Here is a 20,858-nt window from a genome sequence, read left to right as displayed (position 1 = left end):
ACAAACATGAAAGTCTGAATTGGTTTTAATTCTTGACATACACTGAATGGATGATTCATAATTATAAAGTCTAAAGTATTTATGAATAAAACTGTTAGTATACATTTATAATTATGTTTTACTTAAAGTTTAAAATATGATATGTGGGTGTGCACTCAACATGTGAAAGGTGCTTACAAGTTGGTGTTGGATAAAAAAAAACAGTTAAGTTAAAAATAGGATAAAAAATACAGATCAATATGGTGATAAGTAACCACTTTTTTATAACTCACAAATTATGTTTTAGTTCCAGATTAAGTTTAACCCCATATCATACAGAAGGGAATTCTTCTGACTAAAGACATCCAAATTTATCTTTGTTCAGGGCTTGTCCATATTTTCACCCAAGAAAATTGCATGGCCTGACGTACTGAGAAAGCCGAACGCCATCTAGTAGTAAGAACTAATAAAATACGGGATTGTTCATGAAAACACACAGAAATGTTCGGTGACACATGGTTTTCGTTTATACGCTAACATAGTGAAGAAACAGGACACGAACGATAAAATATAAATATTCTTTGTAGGGATGATACTGATCTGGAATTCATACTTAAAGAAACCATCTACATCAAACAACTTTAACCAACACCAAATATCATGTAGTCTTCATTAAAATCGTTCCATTTAATATATGTACAGCATTTTGTTATTTTTAGAAATTTACTTTCTATATATTTTAGTTTTGATTAAATAATTGTTATTTCAGCAATGTATTTTAGTTATTTAGGTAGAAATAATGTATTATTTTTGTTTTCCTTTAAATAGTGAATGTGGAATATGTAAGCTATTTTACGCTACATATTAACAAATGCAGCATTATATAACATTCAGGATATATATTTTAGGTAAATCCAATATAAACAATTAATTAAGTTATATTTTCTAATCTCACTATTATATAAACGACATAACGTGCATATCTGTGTCTATTTGACCGAAATAATAAATACAGTGTGTCACTATTTATCAAATGTCTCTATTAAGAAAAAAACTATAAAAAATTCTCACTTAAGCATTCTAAATTCGGATAATTTTAAAAGTAACTATGATACGAACAACAAGCGTTTGTTTTTCCATAGAAATGAATATTAAATACTCTTCGTATAACAAGAGCCCTACCTTCACTAGGACTAAACCTGAAGATTTGATTATATCTTTTTTTATTGATATAATTTATAGATACAGTTTTAAGAAATGGAGTTTAAAGCTTATTTTTTCAATAAACGGTACTACATTTAACAGATAATAAAATATAGTGTATATTAGAACAGTTCGAAAACCTTTCCCATGCTGTACGTGTCGTAAAAAGATTCTCTCTTTTTTTATGGAAAATGTTCAATTTTTCTAAACTTTTCAACACGACTTTATTGAAAACAGACCAGTATTTGCTAACATTAATTACTAGGCTTCTCACTGGTTGTGGAGTAAAGTTAATGTTACTTACTAATTGTCTAACTTTTTTTTCTTATTTTAAGAATTTAATTCAGATGTATAAAATGTTTCCATGGGAATATACAATTAAAATATTTATAGAAAACGTTATACCTACAAATTGTGCTGGACGAAGTACCCATGAAATGCAGTGTTAGAAACTTTCTTCCATAAGATTTTGTTTTTTTCTTCGCACAGTTCGGTTCTCATTTTAATATCTTGTCTCCTTAGTTACTATTCGTGGCCGCTCTTTCAGCCGTTGAGGTGTCATTATGCGACCTTCAATAACACTATTCGTTAGTAAAGGAGTAGCCCAAGATTTGGCGATGGTTGGTGATGAACAGTTTAGATGTTACACTGAGTTAGTTTGTGGGTAAATAATTTGACTTAAGTTTAAGTAACGATAATTTCCCACTGTTGTTCTTTTAGTCAGTTCAGGAGACTTACGAATTATAGCCATATAGTTGTGGTTATACATACATTGACATACCAGAGAAATTATTAATAAATATTCTGTCAGACAGTTTTCGAACTGTCCCCCCCTCCGCTGGTACAGCGGTAAGTCTAGGATTTACAACGCTAAATTCAGGGATTCGATTCCCCTCAGCAGATAGCCCGATGTGGCTTTGCTATAAGAAAACACACACACAAACTTACGAACTGTGTAAGATACAGAAATAATAGTAACTGGACGGACCGTAAGGTTTAATATCCAGCACTGTCAAGGATTTGGAAGTGATGTGAAAATAACAGATTTATGGCCAGTAAGAACCACACCCACATTTTTCTGCTTTCCCCGTTCATATAAAATCAGACTTGAAATACTTACTTGGAGGACTACAAGAAGGCGTTAGTTACCATGTACTCCCTCTATAGGTGAGTATCGTCATGAGGACTGAAGCAGAAAATTAGTGATTCCGAATAAACGGAAAAGAAGCGCAGTAGCTTTGATGACTTTCCTATAAAAACAGTTATTTATTCTCTTCTGACATTTATTTTCCTTTGGAAAGCTGTTTACATTTCTTTACAATAAAATCTTTAATACGTTTCGTGGACTTTTGTTTCTAGTGATTCTGAGGTTAGGACTGATTTTTATTTTATAGGTTTTGAAAAATCCTTTAAGCTGTATCTATTCATATTAATATTTAATCTTGTATAACAGTCACAACCTGATATAAATTTTATTGTAATAAGTTAATGTGTTTTTTAAGAATACACAGTTCTATAAATCACTTAACATCTGGGAATTCTGATGTATAGGAGTACATTAAAAGGTTAAGCTATTGGTTAAAAGAAAACAAAACAAACCTGAAACTGTTTACAGTTTTATTATCAATGTTCAGGTGTGAAATATGTTGAGGAGTGGTAATTGAAGTAATCAATAAAAATCTAAATAATTTCAAACAGGACAAACACCAGAACATTCTTGAATTTCTATGTTACTACTTTTAAAAAGATAGAATTACTTATAAAGTAAAAAATACAACAAATACTTCACTAAATATACTGATATTTTCCCATAGTTTTCTAGATACTCATATGTTTATTTTTCTTCAAATTTTAAAAGAGTTTTTTACCATCGCTGAGCTTGTTATTAAATCAGACAACCACTAATATCTACCTGACATGCGCAGTTTCTGTGGAATTGTCCATACGTAGCTTCGTCATCAACATTCGTACAACGTTGACTGAGAAGACAGTGTTACCCTAAAAAAATATCAACATTTCTATTTAAATTCTCGTCCGTCTACATCTATGTACATACGTATATATGTGTATATATAAATACATTTATCATAGTAAATGGTGCGAGAAAGTGTATGAGAACCTACGTAAATTATTTATATATACATCAACTTGTAGTGATTTGAGTCGAGGAACCTAATGGTATATGATGAGTTATACACCAGCAAATAGTACAAAATAGTAGACCAAGACTTGGCGGTTGGTAGCGATGACTACTTGACTTCCATCTGGTCTTTCTGCTACATTATGGCTGACTAGCGCAAATAGCCCACGTGTAGCAGTTACTAAAGACTAATTGTAAGATTGTGTGATACTGTAGAGTAAGTGTGTTACATGAGTTTTGGTTTTCCATGTTTGTATAGTAAGTGTTCTACTAAGAACAATTTAACAATAACAAACCGTTATGTCACATTCTGATACATAGTGTTATTAATTCATAACAAGTTAGTGTAGAATATCCTGTTTGTTGTTAACATTATTCATACCTGTTATACTGTTATCTAAATAGTTAATGTTGTACTTTGACTTCATCCATAGCTTTTCACACTCAACATGAGAAGTGAAGCCGTTATAAACAGGAGACAGATGAACTGATGGACAGACACCACTGTTCACAGTATGTATAAAACAAGCAGTACATAATGTTCTCTGTCCAATCAAATATTGTCTACAGCTGCTTTCAAAGTCGGGCCTCACTGATAGGTGTTGATATCGCATTCTGTAACATTATAAAAGGATGAGATAAAAAGTCTGTCAAAAGTAAACCTCTAAGAAAATTGTACAAAAAACGAGGCTTGAGTATTTACTATGTCAAGAAATGAGAATTAGATAACAAATACAACAATATGATTTGGGATTAGAAGTTAAAAAAACAGTAAATAAATTGTCTATTGTTAAAACACGTCTATAAGCTCTGAGATTAAGGGTTAAAAACAACAGGTAAATTGTATAATGTAGAATCTTGTCAGACTTTACATATAAACAAACATGAAAGTTTCGATTGGTTTCTCACATCTTTGTGACTTACACTCAATAAATCTTACAAAAGTATAAAGTCTAAAGTATATCTGAGTGAAATTGTTCGTACAGATTTATAATTATTATTTAAAGTTGTATGTTGTTCAGATGTACCAGTGAAGTAGTCAACTGGGCATGTATGATGTTCAGTTGTACAGGGTAATTTAGTGAACCAGGTATCTGTGTTGTTCAGTTGTAGAGGGTAATTTAGTGAACCAGGTATCTGTGTTGTTCAGTTGTAGAGGGTAATTTGAACCAGGTATCTGTGTTGTTCAGTTGTACAGGATAATTTAGTGAACCACGTATCTACGTTGTTCAGTTGTACAGGGTAATTTAGTGAACCAGGTATCTGTGTTGTTCAGTTGTAGAGGGTAATTTAGTGAACCAGGTATCTGTGTTGTTCAGTTGTAGAGGGTAATTTAGTGAACCAGGTATCTGTGTTGTTCACTTGTACAGGGTAATTTGAACCAGGTATCTGTGTTGTTCAGTTGTACAGGATAATTTAGTGAACCAGGTATCTATGTTGTTCAGTTGTACAGAGTAATTTAGTGAACCAGGTATCTACGTTGTTCAGTTGTACAGGGTAATTTAGTGAACCAGGTATCTATGTTGTTCAGTTGTACAGGGTAATTTAGTGAACCACGTATCTATGTTGTTCAGTTGTACAGGGTAATTTAGTGAACCAGGTATCTGTGTTGTTCACTTGTACAGGGTAATTTAGAGAACCAGGTATCTACGTTGTTAAGTTGTACAGGGTAATTTAGTGAACCAGGTATCTATGTTGTTCAGTTTTACAGGGTAATTTAGTGAACCAGGTATTTATGTTGTTCAGTTGTACAGGGTAATTTAGTGAAACAGGTATCTCTGTTGTTCTGTTGTACAGGGTAATTTAGTGAACCACGTATCTATGTTGTACAGTTGTACAGGGTAATTTAGTGAACCAGGTATCTACGTTGTTCAGTTGTACAGAGTAATTTAGTGAACCAGGTATCTACGTTGTTCAGTTGTACAGAGTAATTTAGTGAACCAGGTATCTATGTTCTTCAGTTGTAGAGGGTAATTTAGTAAACCAGGTATCTACGTTGTTCAGTTGTACAGGGTAATTTAGTGAACCAGGTATCTCTGTTGTTCTGTTGTACAGGGTAATTTAGTGAACCAGGTATCTATGTTGTTCAGTTGTAGAGGGTAATTTAGTGAACCAGGTATCTATGTTGTTCAGTTGTAGAGGGTAATTTAGTGAACCAGGTATCTACGTTGTTCAGTTGTACAGGGTAATTTAGTGAACCAGGTATATACGTTGTTCAGTTGTACAGAGTAATTTAGTGAACCAGGTATCTATGTTGTTCAGTTGTAGAGGGTAATTTAGTGAACCAGGTATCTACGTTGTTCAGTTGTACAGGGTAATTTAGTGAACCAGGTATCTGTGTTGTTCTGTTGTACAGGGTAATTTAGTGAACCAGGTATCTATGTTGTTCAGTTGTACAGGGTAATTCAGTGAACCAGGTATCTTTGTTGTTCAGTTGTACAGGGTAATTTAGTGAACCACGTATCTACGTTGTTCAGTTGTACAGGGTAATTTAGTGAACCACGTATCTATGTTGTTCAGTTGTACAGGGTAATTTAGTGAACCAGGTATCTATGTTGTTCACTTGTACAGGGTAATTTGGTGAACCAGGTGTCTGTGTTGTTCAGTTGTACAGGGTAATTTAGTGAACCAGGTATCTCTGTTGTTCTGTTGTATAGGGTAATTTAGTCAACCAGGTATCTATGTATGTTGTTCAAAGCTATTAATAAAGTGGTAAACGAGGAATGCATGTTGCTCAAAGCTATTAATAAAGTAGTAAACAAAGAATGTATGTTGTTCAAAGCTATTAATAAAGTAGTAAACAAGGAATGTATGTTGTTCAAAGCTATTAATAAAGTAGTAAACAAGGAATGTATGTTGTTGTTCAAAGCTATTAATAAAGTTGCAAACAAGGAATGTATGTTGTTCAAAGCTGTTAATAAAGTAGCAAACAAGGAAAGCTATTAATAAAGTAGTAAACCAGGAATGTATGTTGTTCAAAGCTATTAATAAAGTAGTAAACCAGGAATGTACGTTGTTCAAAGCTATTAATAAAGTAGTAAACCAGGAATGTACGTTGTTCAAAGCTATTAATAAAGTAGTAAACCAGGAATGTACGTTGTTCAAAGCTATTAATAAAGTAGTAAACCAGGAATGTATGTTGTTCAAAGCTATTAATAAATATTAAACCAGGAATGTATGTTGTTCAAAGCTATTAATAAAGTAGTAAACCAGGAATGTATGTTGTTCAAAGCTATTAATAAAGTAGTAAACCAGGAATGTACGTTGTTCAAAGCTATTAATAAAGTAGTAAACCAGGAATGTATGTTGTTGAGTGGTTACAGGAAAGTAGTCAACACGATATGTATGTTTTACAGATACTTACGTAAAGTTGTCAATCAGGTATATATATTGAACAGATGTACTAGTAATGTTTAGTCGCACGGTTGAGTGCCCCAAGTGAAAATTACGGTTTGCCTGTCAGGGTGTAAATTCGGCCTTTCTCCTAGTTATAGCTCAGCTAAAATTGGAGGGAAGACCTTCTCGTGGTTTATGACGCTTCCATACACGACACTGCAGATAGCAGTTTGCCCTTGTTTTGACAGTACAATAAGCATGTTTTGTTTCATCAATTGTTGAATAGCTTTCCTTGTCTGTTTCTGTACTTAATTAATTCAAACACTAAATATTAAAAATGTGTTGGTAAAAGAGTAACATACGAGTACTTACCATGAAGAACTCGATAGGACTGTATCGATACGACTCGTGTATCTGTATGAAATTTGGCAAACTTTCAGTACACATAATATATATTTGTGCTGACATTTAGTGATTCAATAAAGAGGAACATTGAGTGGTACATGTTGTCTTCATTTGTTTGATAACAATGTTACCTGCAAAGTAAAACTTACTTTAATGATATCGAGAAAACCCACTTGTAGAGAAATATATATGTAAAAACGGCTAGTTGGGGTTGAGAAGATATTTTACGTCAAGGAGCGAACAACGTTTCGACCTTCTTCGGTCATCGTCAGGTTCACAAAGAAAGAAAGAGGTAACTGACCGGAAGCTGACCACGTTGTTCGCTCCTCTACGTAAAATATTTTCTCAACCCAAACGAGCCGTTTTTACACATATAAAACTTACTTTGTATGTAATGCTATTGAGTAACATAACAAATTAACAATGACAGAATGAACAGACAAACATTACGACAGTGGTTTTGAAGCGTGTGTCGCGGACACCTATGAACATCGATCAAGCAAGTTCCTTTTGGCTGTGATCTGTCTAGCAGTGTCTAGTTAGCACGAGCAATACATTCCCGATACTTAGTCACATAGTAAAAATTTCAATCTGCCCGCGAGACCAGTTCAGGGTGTAAATTCGGCTTTTCTGCTAGCTATAGCTTAACTAAAATTCGGGGAAAGACCTTCTTGTGGTTTTTGTTGTTTCTATGCACGACACTGCAGATAGCAGTTTGCCCTTATTTCGACAGCAAAATAACCACGTTTTATTTTATCAACGGGTAAATAAATTTCCGTATCTGTTTATGTCAGTGGTGCACAAAATCAGGCCCGCGATGTCCAACAGGAAACTCAAACATAGAGAGTTCGCGCACTTAGAGTTCGCGAAGATTAAGCGCTATAGAAGAATATGCATTAGATTAGGCACTGGTTCCATATTTGTGTCGAGCAATAAAGAAAATTTGATAAGAAAATCTCGTTAATGCATAGGCATATAATCTTTGGCTTAATGACGTAATATTTCCTTAATTACGAAATCTCACGCGTTCCAATTGTTCTTCGAGATTTACTTACGAGCCCTATTTTGATATTATTTCGTCACAAAAATGGTAGCTAATCGTAAAAGAAAAGTTGATGACAAAAACCGGCAGTTTCATGATGATTGTACTGCACAGTACTGTTTTCTTTAAGAACAGAAGAACGTGATTGTCTGCTGTGTCATTCGACAGTAGCAGTGGCGAAGGTATTCAATATAAAGTGTCATTATGAGTCGAAGCATAAAGATTTCCACAACGTAGTCATTGATGAACGAACAGCTCGAATAGAATCTCTGCGGCAGTCGCAGAACGTTTTCTCAAAGCAGTCAGCAGATTTAGGTGCAGCATGTGAGGTCAGTTACGATATTTCGTTGATGATTGCGAAATCTGGCCAACCGTTCATTGATGGTTATTTTGTCAAGCAATGCATGATTACTGTATCGGAAAAGTTGTGTCCGGAAGCAGTCCGCAAGCTACAGATGGTGGCTTTGAATCGTACGACAGTTCAGTGAAGAATTTCACACCTCTCAGCAGATGTGACAAGACCGCTTTCAAATAAAGCAGCCAACTTTGTCTACTTCTCTTTAGCAGCAGACGAGTCGACTGACATCAGTTCAACAGCACAGCAACTAGTTTTTTTTTCATGGTGTGTCGTCATCGTTTGATATCACAGAGGAACAAATCAGCATGGTTCCATGAAGGGTCAGACAACTGGGTCTGCTCTGTTCGAGGAGACAGTAGTATAGTAGTGTTTCATTGGATTTCACGAAACTGGTAAGTGTGACAATGATGGAGCACCAGCCATGACCGAAGAAAGTAGCGGGCTGGTAGCACTGTTGATGAAGCATTGAGGAAAGCAGAACAATAGTTGGTGAAGTTGCACTGCATTATTCACCAACAGAACCTGTGCATTAAAGAACTTCGTTTTCAGGCACTGATGGCGTTAGTGACGAAAACCATTAAATTCATCAAATCACGAGGGCTCAATCACAGTCAGTTTCAAAGTCTTCTTGAAAAAAATTGATTAAGACTATGGTGACCTTGTGTATCACTGTGAAGTACGCTGGCTGAGTCGAGGGAAGATGCTCAGAAGATTATTGGAGTTGATTAATGAACTGACAGAATTCCTCAGAAGCAAGAACAAAGATAGAAATACTTTCCATGACTGATCCAACATGGTAAGCTGATTTGACCTTTCTGGTCGACATGACACAACACTTGAATGATCTGAATTTGAAGTTGCAAGGCAAAATCAGCTTGTCTGTCAGCTTGCAAATTACGCCTCAGCTTTCAGGACAAAGTTGCAGTTATTCTGGCAGCAAACAACATCAGGCAACTTCGCGCACTTTCCCACTTTTCAGTCACAGCTACAGAAGAATCAGGACATTGACACACAAGTTTATGTTGGGAAGCTAGATACTTTGATCCAATCCTTCAACTCACGGTTTCACTCACGACTTTGACCAATGCAGATTGTTGATGAAACTTTTTGCTGATCCGTTCAGTGTGTCAGTGGATGACTTTTCAGCAGAATATCAGCTTGAACTTACTGATATCGAAGCATCTGATGAACTGCGTGTTATTTACCGAGAAAACAGTTTGCTTGACTTCTACAAAACGTTGCCTGATACATTTGCTAATCTGAAAGAGAACGCACTTGTCCACACCACTTGTGAACAGGCTTTCTCGTATATGAAACTGAATAAAACAACACTCGCAATCAGCTGACTGATGATCATCTGGAAGCAATCTTGCGTCTTTCAACGTCAAGCTGAACATTTCTAAGTTCGTAGATGACATGCAGCACCATCCATCGCATTGACTTTGTGACAGTTGACGTATTGTAACATTTCTCAGAATAATGTGCAAACACTTTAATGTAATCGTCATTTGTGTGTTCTTAAATGTGATGTCCATCTTGTGTGAAACAACTGTGGGACGATTTTAATCTTCACTTTTTTGTGGCCCCCAACGGTTACGAGAAGTCTTTTTGTGGCCCCTGACTCTAAAAGTTTGTGCACCACTGGTTTATACCATCGTCCCTGAGACATATGTCCAGCAACGGCCACTTGCGAACTCTCTCTTTCTTCATCTGAAGATGATCTTGGAAGGTCGAAATGTTTTTCTCTCCTTCTCAGTAAAAGTGTTAGTACCCATACCAGCCATTCAGATATACATTTTTTATCTGAAGTAGGTTTCTCATCATCAAGATTTTGTTTACTTTAAATACTGAATCTGTAAAATATTGAAAACTTTATCTCTGTTCCCTTCTGTTGTATGAATCTATTTCTTCATCTTCAATATAGTTATACCATTAATCATCAACCTTGAAATTTGCTTTTTTTCAGAATGCATTCTTCGAAACGTGAATCCAAAGTATCTCCACTTTAAAGAACCAAACCAAAATGTTCAAAAGTTGTTAGATTATCAGATTTGTCTGAAGATACTATTGCTTTGATTTACATTGGGCTGAAGCTACACGAGGGCTATCAACGCTAGTCGTATGCAATTCAGCAGTGAAAGAATAGAGGTACCTCATCATCACCATCCACTAACCACTCTTTCACAAACGAATAGTGAGATTGACCCTAACAATGTTCTCCCTCCCCCACACAGACATCATAAAGGGTGAGCATGTTTGGTGGAGTTGGATCAAGAATTTCGTACAAAACATCAACAGAACATAAATTTTACTGGAAAAGTTCAAAGTGTTCTGTACTAACCTTAGAATGATTGATACCAGTGTTGATTGCACCAATGTACTGAACAAGTGGAACTAATAGAACGAAGACAAATTGTGCAGTGTGAACATGTCCAAAATTTGAGGCTGAATTGACTGATTAACAGCATTCATTCCTTGTTTCATCCTGGCGACCAGATTGTTAACCTATGTAATTATAACATAAATAATCAGTGTAAATCAGTGATAGCTAAAGGTCTTCAGTTCTCTCTTCCACCACGTAAACTCTATGTACCTAACATAGTTTACACTTTCAAATCACAATACAGACACCTAAAGGACCTTCTTGTGAAAGACAAAATAACTCTTTATCGATTGAGTAACATTTTTATGACGAAAATAAAGAACTCTGCCTTTTCTACTTCTTATGATTTTATCCCTAATGTTCGTCCTTATCGTTTAAGCCCTGAAGAAATATTTTAAAAGAACTGTCGTTAAATAAAAATATTTATGTTACATCGTCCGACAATAACATTGTTATTCTTAACTAAAATAATTACTTGATCAAAATGGTCGTTATTCTTGACAACTCTACCACTTTTAAATTCCTTATCAAAGCCTATTCATTATCATCCAACGTGAGGAAACATTCCAAAGATATCTGATTGAACTTAGAAAGAAAAATATCGTGGACATTTGACTGATGATGATTACGATACGTACGACAAACCTTTGTTAATGAAAGAACAGAGTTTTAAAGTTCTGACCTCATAACAAGAACCAGACTTTCACTAGGACTAAATCTGCTTATATATTTATTGATGTAATTTGTAAATATAATTTTAAGGAAAGAAGTTACACAACTCTTAATTTATAAATAAACGATAACACACTTAATAGACCAAAAATAATGTTTGCTTCACACAATGAGAACAGTTTTCCACTGCATAAATTACTGTATAAAATAATATTTTTGTCTTAGAAAATTACACATTTTTCTAAAGTTTTCAGTACAACGCTATCTGAAACAGTCTCCTTAGTTACTATATGCAAATATTCAATAATATTATAGCTCCATTTTATTGTTGTCTTTAACAGTCTGTATTGGTTAAAAGCGTAACAATACTCGTCAATAAATTGTTGTGTAAATACGTGACGTAACCTAAAGAGAACGTGTATGTTTTTTTATAGCAAAGCCGCACCAAACTGTCTGCTGAGTCCACAGGGGAGAATCGAACGCGTGATTTTAGTGTTGTAGATCCGTAAACTTACCGCTGTACCGAACAAAAAGGAAAATGAATACAAAAATATAAAACAGATAAGTGAGAGATAGCAGTGGGAAAAATCAGATGTTCAAAGTTGAGTTATAAAAAAGACAATTTCTCCTTTAAAGGTAGTTAACAAATTATACCTAGGTTATAAATAAAGGGTTGTTCTAGAGTAGGTGTGTCAAAAGAGTTTTAGTTTACTATGTTTGATGTTCCATGTTTGTATAGAAAGTGTTCTGTTAAGAACCACTCAACAATAACATTCCATTACGTCACATTTTAGCTTATCAGATTTGTCTAAAGACACTGTTGGTTTGTTTAAATTTGGCTAAATGCTACACGAGGGCTATCTGCTATCGCCGTCGATAATTTAGCAGTGAAAGAAAAGAGGAAAGGTACCAAGTGATCACCACTCACGAAACACTGTTTTACAAGGAAATAATTGGATTGACCGCTACAGCATCCCGCCCAGTCACGAGTCATAGCCCATTGTATAGCTTTGTGCTTAATTCAAAACAACAACATCCTACCTAAAATTGTTATTTTAACTAAAATGACTACCTGATCAAAATATTGCTTGTTGTTGTAAACTCAACCACATTATCAATGCCCCTTAATTGAGTATCACCCAACGTGAGAAAATGTTCCATACACAGCTGAGAAATTGAAATGTCGTAAACATTTTAGTAATGATAATACGACACCAGGTGAACCATCACAGTGTATTAAGTTGTTGTTAGTAATGATAATACGATACTAGGTGAACCATCACAGTGTATTAAGTTGTTGTTAGTAATGATAACACGACACCAGATGAACCATCACAGAATATTAAGTTGTTGTGGGTTATATAATTATAATTATGAAACTTTACTAAAATCACGAACAAAAAGCAAAGTTAATTAATAATACAACATAGTATGGGCTGTATATTAACAACTGTAGCATGTTACAACGTTGAATAAAAATATTTTTGGTAAATTCAATATATAGAATTACGTCATATTTTTTAATCTTACTATAAGATGGTGTTTATATCTGTATCTATCTACAGAAACAATAAATACATCATAGCATATCTATAAAATGTCACCACAAATCAAAATCTATTTAAAAAATTCCCACATTTGGTATTCTATATTCATACAATTATAACACTAAATACGATACTTATAACATTCCTTTGTTTGAGATCGATAGAATGTTAAGTACCCTCCTTGTGACAAGAACCCAGCTTTCACTTGGACTAAACCTGAAAGTTTGATTGTATCTTTATTGATGTAACTTATAGTTATAAGAAATGGTGTGTGCTTTCTTACAATGAAGCCAAAGGGAATCCAACCCCTAATTTAAGCGTTGTAAATCCGGAGGCATACCACTGCACTAGCGGGGTGCTTTAAGAAACGCAGTTTAAAAAAATAAAACAAACTTGTTTTTATCAATAAACAGTAGCAAGTTTAACAGATGACCGTTTCTATCAAAAGACTCCCAACAATTTCATTATTGTCTTTCTCAGTTTGTATTGAGCAATAAAGACAGAAATATAAAACAGACAAGTGAGGGATAGCAGTTGGAAAAGACAGAAGATGTTCAAAGTTGAGTTTTAAAAACAATTTCTCCTTTAAACTTTTTCAACAAATTGTAGCTAGAGCATGAATAAAGGGTCGCCCTTCGCGATTAAGTGTATAACCGTTTGTTGGTGTATATCTCAGAGGAAAAGTTTGAGATGTGACAAGTCATACATGTCGTCTGTAGATTTATATATATGTGTGTTTATACATATATATATATGTATTATCCAGTCGTAATATGTGAAAAATAAAAATAGAAAGAACCACATCCAAGAGTACCATTGTTATTCTTACCCGAAATGACCACTTAACCAAAAAGTGGTTATTCTTGACCACTTTACCAAATTTAATATCCTTATCAATGATCCTTAAATTATTACTTAAGGAAACATTCCAAAGATGACCAGATGATTAAGGCGCTTGATTCGTAATCTGAGGGTCACAGGTACGAATCCCATCACACCAACCATGCTCGTCCTTACTCCCGTGGGTTCGTGATAATGTTACGGTCAATCCTATTATTTGTTGGAAAAGAGTAACCGAAGAATTGGTAGTGGGTGGTGATGACTGGTTGCTTTCTCTTTCGTCTAACACTGCTAAATTGAGGACGGCTATCGCATATAACCTTCATGTATCTTTATGTGAAATTTCAAAATCAACAAAAATGCTTGAGAAAACTTAATAACAAAAGTGTTGTAGACATTTGTCTGATGATGAGAAGACACCGTGTAAACCATCACAGTATATTAAGTTGTTAGCGTAATTGTTGTAAAAATAATTACCATAAATTTACTAAAATCACGAAGTAAAAGCAAAGTTAATTAATAATACAACAACATAGTATCGGCTATGTATTACCAATTGGAGCATTATATAGTGTTGAAGATATATATGTTTTATAAGTCCAATATAAAGAATTAATAACGTCACATTTTCTAATCTTACTATAATATGGCATGTATATCTGTATCTATCAGTGTATGTGACCGAAACAATAAATAAGTTATGGCATATCTATCAAATGGCACCACAAACAAAAATCTATTTAAAATTTCCGCTTTTGGTATTCTAGATTTAGACAATTACAAAAATAAGTACGATACGTATAAAATTCCTTTGTTTGTCACAGATATAATTTTAAGTATTCTTCTTGTAACAAGAACCTGGACTGAACCTGAAGGTTTGATTATATTTTAATGATGTAATTTATAAGTATAGTTTTAAGAAAAGAAAAACTGGTGGGTTTTCTTTAACAAAGTGTAGCACATTTAAGAGATACAAAATGACTGTTTGAATCAGCACAACCTAAACACGTTTCCCCTGCAGTATTTGCTGTAAACTGAATCTTTATTTTCGGAAAATTTTTACTTTTTCAAAGTTTTCCAGTACGACGTGATGTAAAACAGCCCAGTAATCGCTAACCTTCTCATAGGTTGTAGAGTAAAGTAAATGTTACCAGTTGTATAATTTTTTGTTTCTCATTTCAAGAATTTAATTCACATTTAAAATATTTATGCAAAACATTATACCTACAAACTGTAATGGCCGAAGAACACGGGGAATACGAGGTGAGCAACCTTTGACCATAAAGATTTTGTTCTTTCTTCGCACAGTTCGGTTTATATTTTAATATTTCGTCTCCATAGTTACTACATACAGATATTTAATAGTATCGTGGTTCAACTTTATTGTTTTGTCTCACAATTTATATTGGTTAGAAGTGAAACAATATTGCTCAATCAATTGTTAAATTACGTAATGAAAGAAAGGGAAAATCAAAAGAGAAATATAAAACTGAAAAGTGAAGATTTTAAAAGTAGAGTTATACAAAAGACAGTTTCTCTTAAACTTAGTTAACAATTTGTACCTAGAGGGTAAATAAAAGGGTCGTTCTTCACGCTCACGAATGTAACGATTTGTTGGTGTAAATCACAGAGAAACAAGTTTGAGATGTTTCTCTTCTGTAGATTTATTCTGCATATACAAGTTTAAACGTATATATATGTTTGTATTACATGAAATATAAAAATAAAGAGAACCACGATTGTTTTCTGATTAGTTTGTTTTTAGCAGCATCTATTTCTGTGTTTTAAAGTTGAAAGGATACACAATTTTCTAGTTGTGATAAAAAACAAACTGTAATATTGTGTGATACTTTACAATAAGTAAGTGTTAAAGTAAAAGTAATAATATCAAATATAGTTATTGTGTGTTGTTTTTATGTTTTTGAACATCGGTTCAATTACATGTACCGTCCATTGTATCTGTTTATTTTTGTATTTATTTCGTTAACGGGTATAGCTTCCATTGTATTTATCTTTTTTAAGATCTTTGGTTTACTGTAAGATAGAAACTTTAAATTGTTTTAGTTTTTATGTTTCGTTTCAGTATATTAAATGTTCTGCTCGGGTGGTTTTGTGTTGTCCATACGTATATAATGAACTGATGTGTTCTGAGATGTGAAAAGGTCTTCATACGTACACAGACACACATAAACTGGGTTTCATGTATTTAGTTACGTGTTATTGGGGAAAAAACAAACACATTTTTTTTAATTCATGATGACGAGAAAAACAACTTGTAAAGAAAAGTACATATTTTAAAACGGCTGGTATTGGTTGAGAAATTTATTTATGTAGAGGAGCGAACAACTTTTCGACCTTTTTCGGTCATCGTCAGGTTCACAAAGAAAAAAAAGAAGTAACTGACCAATAGCTGACCACATGTTTGAAGGGGGTTGTGTAAATATAATCAAACATCTAAGCATGCCCTCTACAGAAATAGATGCTACTAAAACAAACTAATAAAAATTTTGTGGTTCTCTTTATATTTATATTCAAACATCTAAGCACGCTCTTTACATTCCTACACTCAATTACACAACACTTGTAGCACTTGTAAGTACTTAGGGTGCTCAACTAGCAACCTATGGGTCACGTGCTGTAGTGTGAGTTTTAATATCTAAGTGTAACATTAAATACTACATACATGTCATTAGTCAGTCTTTGAAAGTGAATTAACCTATTAACGACTCAATGTATTCCAAATTAAAACGGGCCCGGCATAGCCAGGTGCATAAGGGTAATCTGAGGATCGCGAGTTCGGATCCCCGTCACACCAAACATGCCCGCCCTTTCAGTCGTGAGGGCATTATAATGTTTCAGTCAATCCAACTATTCTTTGGAAAAAGAGTAGCCAAAGAGTTGGTGGTGGGTGGTGATGACTAGCTGCCTTCCCTCTAGTCAACGCTGCTAAATTAGGGACGGGTAGCGCAGATAGTCCTCGAGTAGCTTTGTGCGAAATTCAAAACAAACAAACCAAGTCAAACACACGTGCGCGAATGTCATTAAATTATGTCTTTCATGATATAAAACACTTCATTACACAAACAGTCTCTGACACTGACATTAAGTACCAAATAAATCTCTTTAGTTATTCTTTGGAACAGCTTGAACTTATTAATGACTCGTTTTGGTACAAATCAAAACACACATTTAGAGGAGATTACCTTTAACAGCGCTCTGAAGATCATGGTGTGGAAGTGTTTATGATTGTTTAATCTTTCCAAGGATTAACATGTTGCTGGTGGTCCTTCTGTTGATTGACAACGTGAACTATTTCAAATGATGTGCTTCTGTGTCATCAGTGTAAGTTATAAACAACATAAAACGTTAGTTTTACACTTCTGCATAATTTATCATTGAAAGAAACTAAACAAAATAAAGTAAAACAAAAAATATAATCTATAATACTGTGACATTATGTTGAGTTATCTACATTCTATTTGAGAACGGCTTTTATTGATAAGGAGAGAACAACGTTTCGACCTTCCTAGGTCATCTTCAGGTTAAGAAAGAGAGTTTGCAAGTGACCGTTGCTGGACACAAGTCTTCAGGACGACAGTTTCAACAGGTGTGACAGTTATTAATTAGTATAGATATAAAGATGTTCCTTTATATTGGTTTAATTTTGGTTTTAGTTTCTGTAAAAGTAGGGCATCTTTCATTTTACGTTTGTTTATATTTGTTTCCATACTTAGTATCTGGGTGTTTTCTTTGGTAATGTTGTGTTTATTTGATTTGCAGTGTTCAAAGACGTGTGAAGGCGTTTTTTGTTGTTGTTGTGCTTTGAATCTAGTTTTCATTTTCCCGCTTGTTTCTCTAATATAGAAGTCAAGGCAATTATTGCATTGTATTTTATTGTTGTGTTTGTCAATGCAGTTTTTACTCATAACAGACTTTAGTTTTGTACCTGGTTTTTGAATAAATTTGGTGTTTACTGGAATGTTGTGTTTTGTTATAAGGTTTTTCCAAATGTTGATTATTTTTTTTGCTGATGTCGGGAACATGTGACATTCAGCAGCATGAGGTTTTGTTGTTTATTGTTGTTTGTTTTGGTGTGTGCGTATAATTTTTTCCACGTTTTTTTTAGGAAATTTGTCGATAAAACGTTGTTTTATTTTGTTGATTTCATAGTTAATTTTATCAGGTGGACATAGTTTTGTGGTTGTGTTTATTTGGTTTCATAATACGTTGTTTTTGTTTTGTTTCATGTGCCAAGTCCCAGGGAATGTATAATCCAGTATGGGTGATTTTTTTTGTGGATTTCTGGTTTAAATTTCATTTCAGTTCTAGTGATCTTGAGGTTAAAAAATGTTATTTGGAGAGTTTTTTTTCTGTTCACAAGTGAACATATTGTAGGGGTGAATAGAGTTAACGTAATTGAAAAACTAAGTGTGTATTTTGTGTATGTGAATTCAGCATTTGTATCATCAACGCACCAGTACATTGGTGGGTGTAAGGCTGAATTTACCGCTTGAGATTCAGTCGGTGTTATAAAAATGTTGGCTAGAACTGTTGACATGGGATTCCCCATACTTAGGCCATTTATTTGTTGGTAGTTTTGGTTATTGAACATAAAGTTAATTTTGGTGGTAGTGAATTCTATAGGGGGTTGCTAATTGGTTGCTGGAGATATGTATCAATCCCGTACCCATTTATACTGTCGTCCCTAAGACATTTGTACGGCAACGGAGAGTTGAAAACTCTTTTTACTAACCAGAAGATGACCTAAGAAGGTCCAAACGTTATTCTCTGCTAATCAATAAAAGTGTTAATACCCATAACTGTCGTCCCGAGATACATTTTATTTCAATTGAGTTTCTTGTCATCAGGAATTATGTATATTTTCACTTATCTTTCGGATTTGAACGTGATAAGAGTTATAAAGCTACTTTTATTCTTTTTTATTATTTTGTTTTATTTCCATGATGTTTTTATTTGACACTAGTTCCATCTATCCGTGAACCTTCATCACTAGATCAAGATTTCCAGTGAGTGAAATTAATGTTTGATAATCTTGTATACATGTTACTAACACTCCTGAAAATATCAAAATCATACATATACATTAATCGTAAGATCTTTGTAGTGATGTTTTAGTACGTCTATCTACCCGACTAAAAGTTATCTATGAATATCTAATTTGCTTTGTTTTGTTTGGGGAGGCACAATGTCAAAGGTGAGCCATTAGTGGACCTACTCCCCTTAACCATCAAAAGGCATCGTTAGATATTGTAGATTCATTTATAGCCTCAACTGCAAGTACAATAGAAATCTATATATCAGTCGAACCTATTAAAACAAATAAGTTTCTTTAACACCCCTTCCCCCTGTTCGACAGCCTAGACTATATGAAAGTTTAACAGTTGTAAACATACTCGCATCATATATAGAACACCTATATATAATTTAAAAACATGTTTAACTGACGCAGAGTTAAGTCTTTGAGAGCACCATATTAAAAGGATTTTATTCTAAGAGTAATCTAAGAATTCCAACTTAATACCTGATCTTCACATTATCGTTTCGTTTTGCTTTTGTGATTTCGCCAGAGTGAATAAGTGATTAACATGTCGTCTTCTTCCAGAAATTACTACTGGAACAATGCATAACTAACGAGTTTTTCTTTAATCTTCCACTTAAACTTTCAGAAAAAATAGTAACAGATGATTAAACTAACAGACATTACTATCCGGATGTTTAATTAAAAACATTTAAGTCTATCATGACAATAAATTTAGAGTTAACATATTTGCATCTTCACGATAATTCTTCAGCGTTATTTCCGTTTTTCTTTAAATAAGAAAATACAATTATTAGATCACACTATTTCACTAGTGTTATTTTAAAATTTGCCATTCATCGTTGCCGATACGACGCCTCTAATCGTTCTTCTAATATCCAGTCTCAAACTCAAACTAACGTGCCAGGGGTTTAGTTTAGAGAGAGAGAGAAATCAGAAGAGTTCTCTCTCCAACTGGGGTGTTCAAGAACGTTGTGGTTCCTCTTCGTCCCCTTTCGCGAGTTATTAGGATTTTTTTTTTTAAATTCTTTTTTTGGGTGGAGGCAAAGGCAGCACCGGAAAAATGGCCGGGTCCCGTCCCGAAAGGAAGAAGTCAAGTAAATATGAACATGGCTACAATTCAATTCAAACGACCCAACTCAGGGTCTGGCAATAAATTTCCCTGGGCTGGGATCTAGAAATCCAATGCCTTAGTATTTGCTGTGGTGGGAAACGGGAGTGCCCCGAGAAAACCCACTTTCACAGGACAGGCGTCGAAAGTTTTGCCTGTCGTGTTCCCGATATATCCCGAGTTCTACTCTACCTACCATCCAGCATACATTCTTGCGTCCTTCCAAGTAGCTAACTACGCAACGAGTCACGAAAAACGCCTTAAATAACACTCATGGGCCTTTTCACTGTATTCTAGAGCAACAAATAGAAAACATAGCTCTCATATTCTGACGCAAAGTTTCAACTTCTACATCTTTATTAAGCACCAAACGTATTTAAGAGTTATTAACATTTGTTTTTATAAAAGGTTAAAGGAAAATTGTTTAACATGCTTGACGAAAAGTCAAAAGAACATTTTAGAAATTTTGCGGAAGTGCACAACCATATAACAGCTATTACCAAACTTTTGTATTGCGAAATAATATCCCGTATCGCCATCTATTATCTCAAACAAGAACAAAAAGAAAAATCCTGTTGCATTATAGCGCCATCTATCATCACGAATATTATTTATAAAATTATAAAAGGAAAATCCTGAAGTATTAACTAAATTTAAGTTTTCCCGATATACAAGCCCAAACTATTTAAAAGTTGTTTTTTAAACAATTTAGAGTTATAATCAAATATATCAAAATCTAGTTGATTGTAAACTTGTTTAGACCTTGTCCTACGTGTTCAAATA

The 20,858-nt window shown here is 34.0% G+C and overlaps 1 long non-coding RNA gene across 1 annotated transcript; it reads right to left on the bottom strand.

The window, feature by feature from the left end:
• Window positions 1–292: 292 nt before the first annotated feature.
• LOC143242408 (uncharacterized) lies at window positions 293–20,327 on the bottom strand. The gene is made up of 7 exons (XR_013022608.1): window positions 19,448–20,327; window positions 17,109–17,234; window positions 10,805–10,968; window positions 7,031–7,194; window positions 3,705–3,937; window positions 3,095–3,180; window positions 293–2,432 (listed from the first exon to the last, which is right to left on the bottom strand). It is a non-coding gene; the product is annotated as an uncharacterized LOC143242408 (long non-coding RNA).
• Window positions 20,328–20,858: the final 531 nt, after the last annotated feature.

Source organism: Tachypleus tridentatus, unplaced genomic scaffold (genome assembly GCF_004210375.1).
Source record: "Tachypleus tridentatus isolate NWPU-2018 unplaced genomic scaffold, ASM421037v1 Hic_cluster_2, whole genome shotgun sequence".
In the NCBI taxonomy this organism is placed as follows: Eukaryota; Metazoa; Arthropoda; class Merostomata; order Xiphosura; family Limulidae; genus Tachypleus; species Tachypleus tridentatus.
Note: the sequence above shows the minus strand (reverse complement) of the source record. Positions and strands in the feature narration are given on the sequence as shown.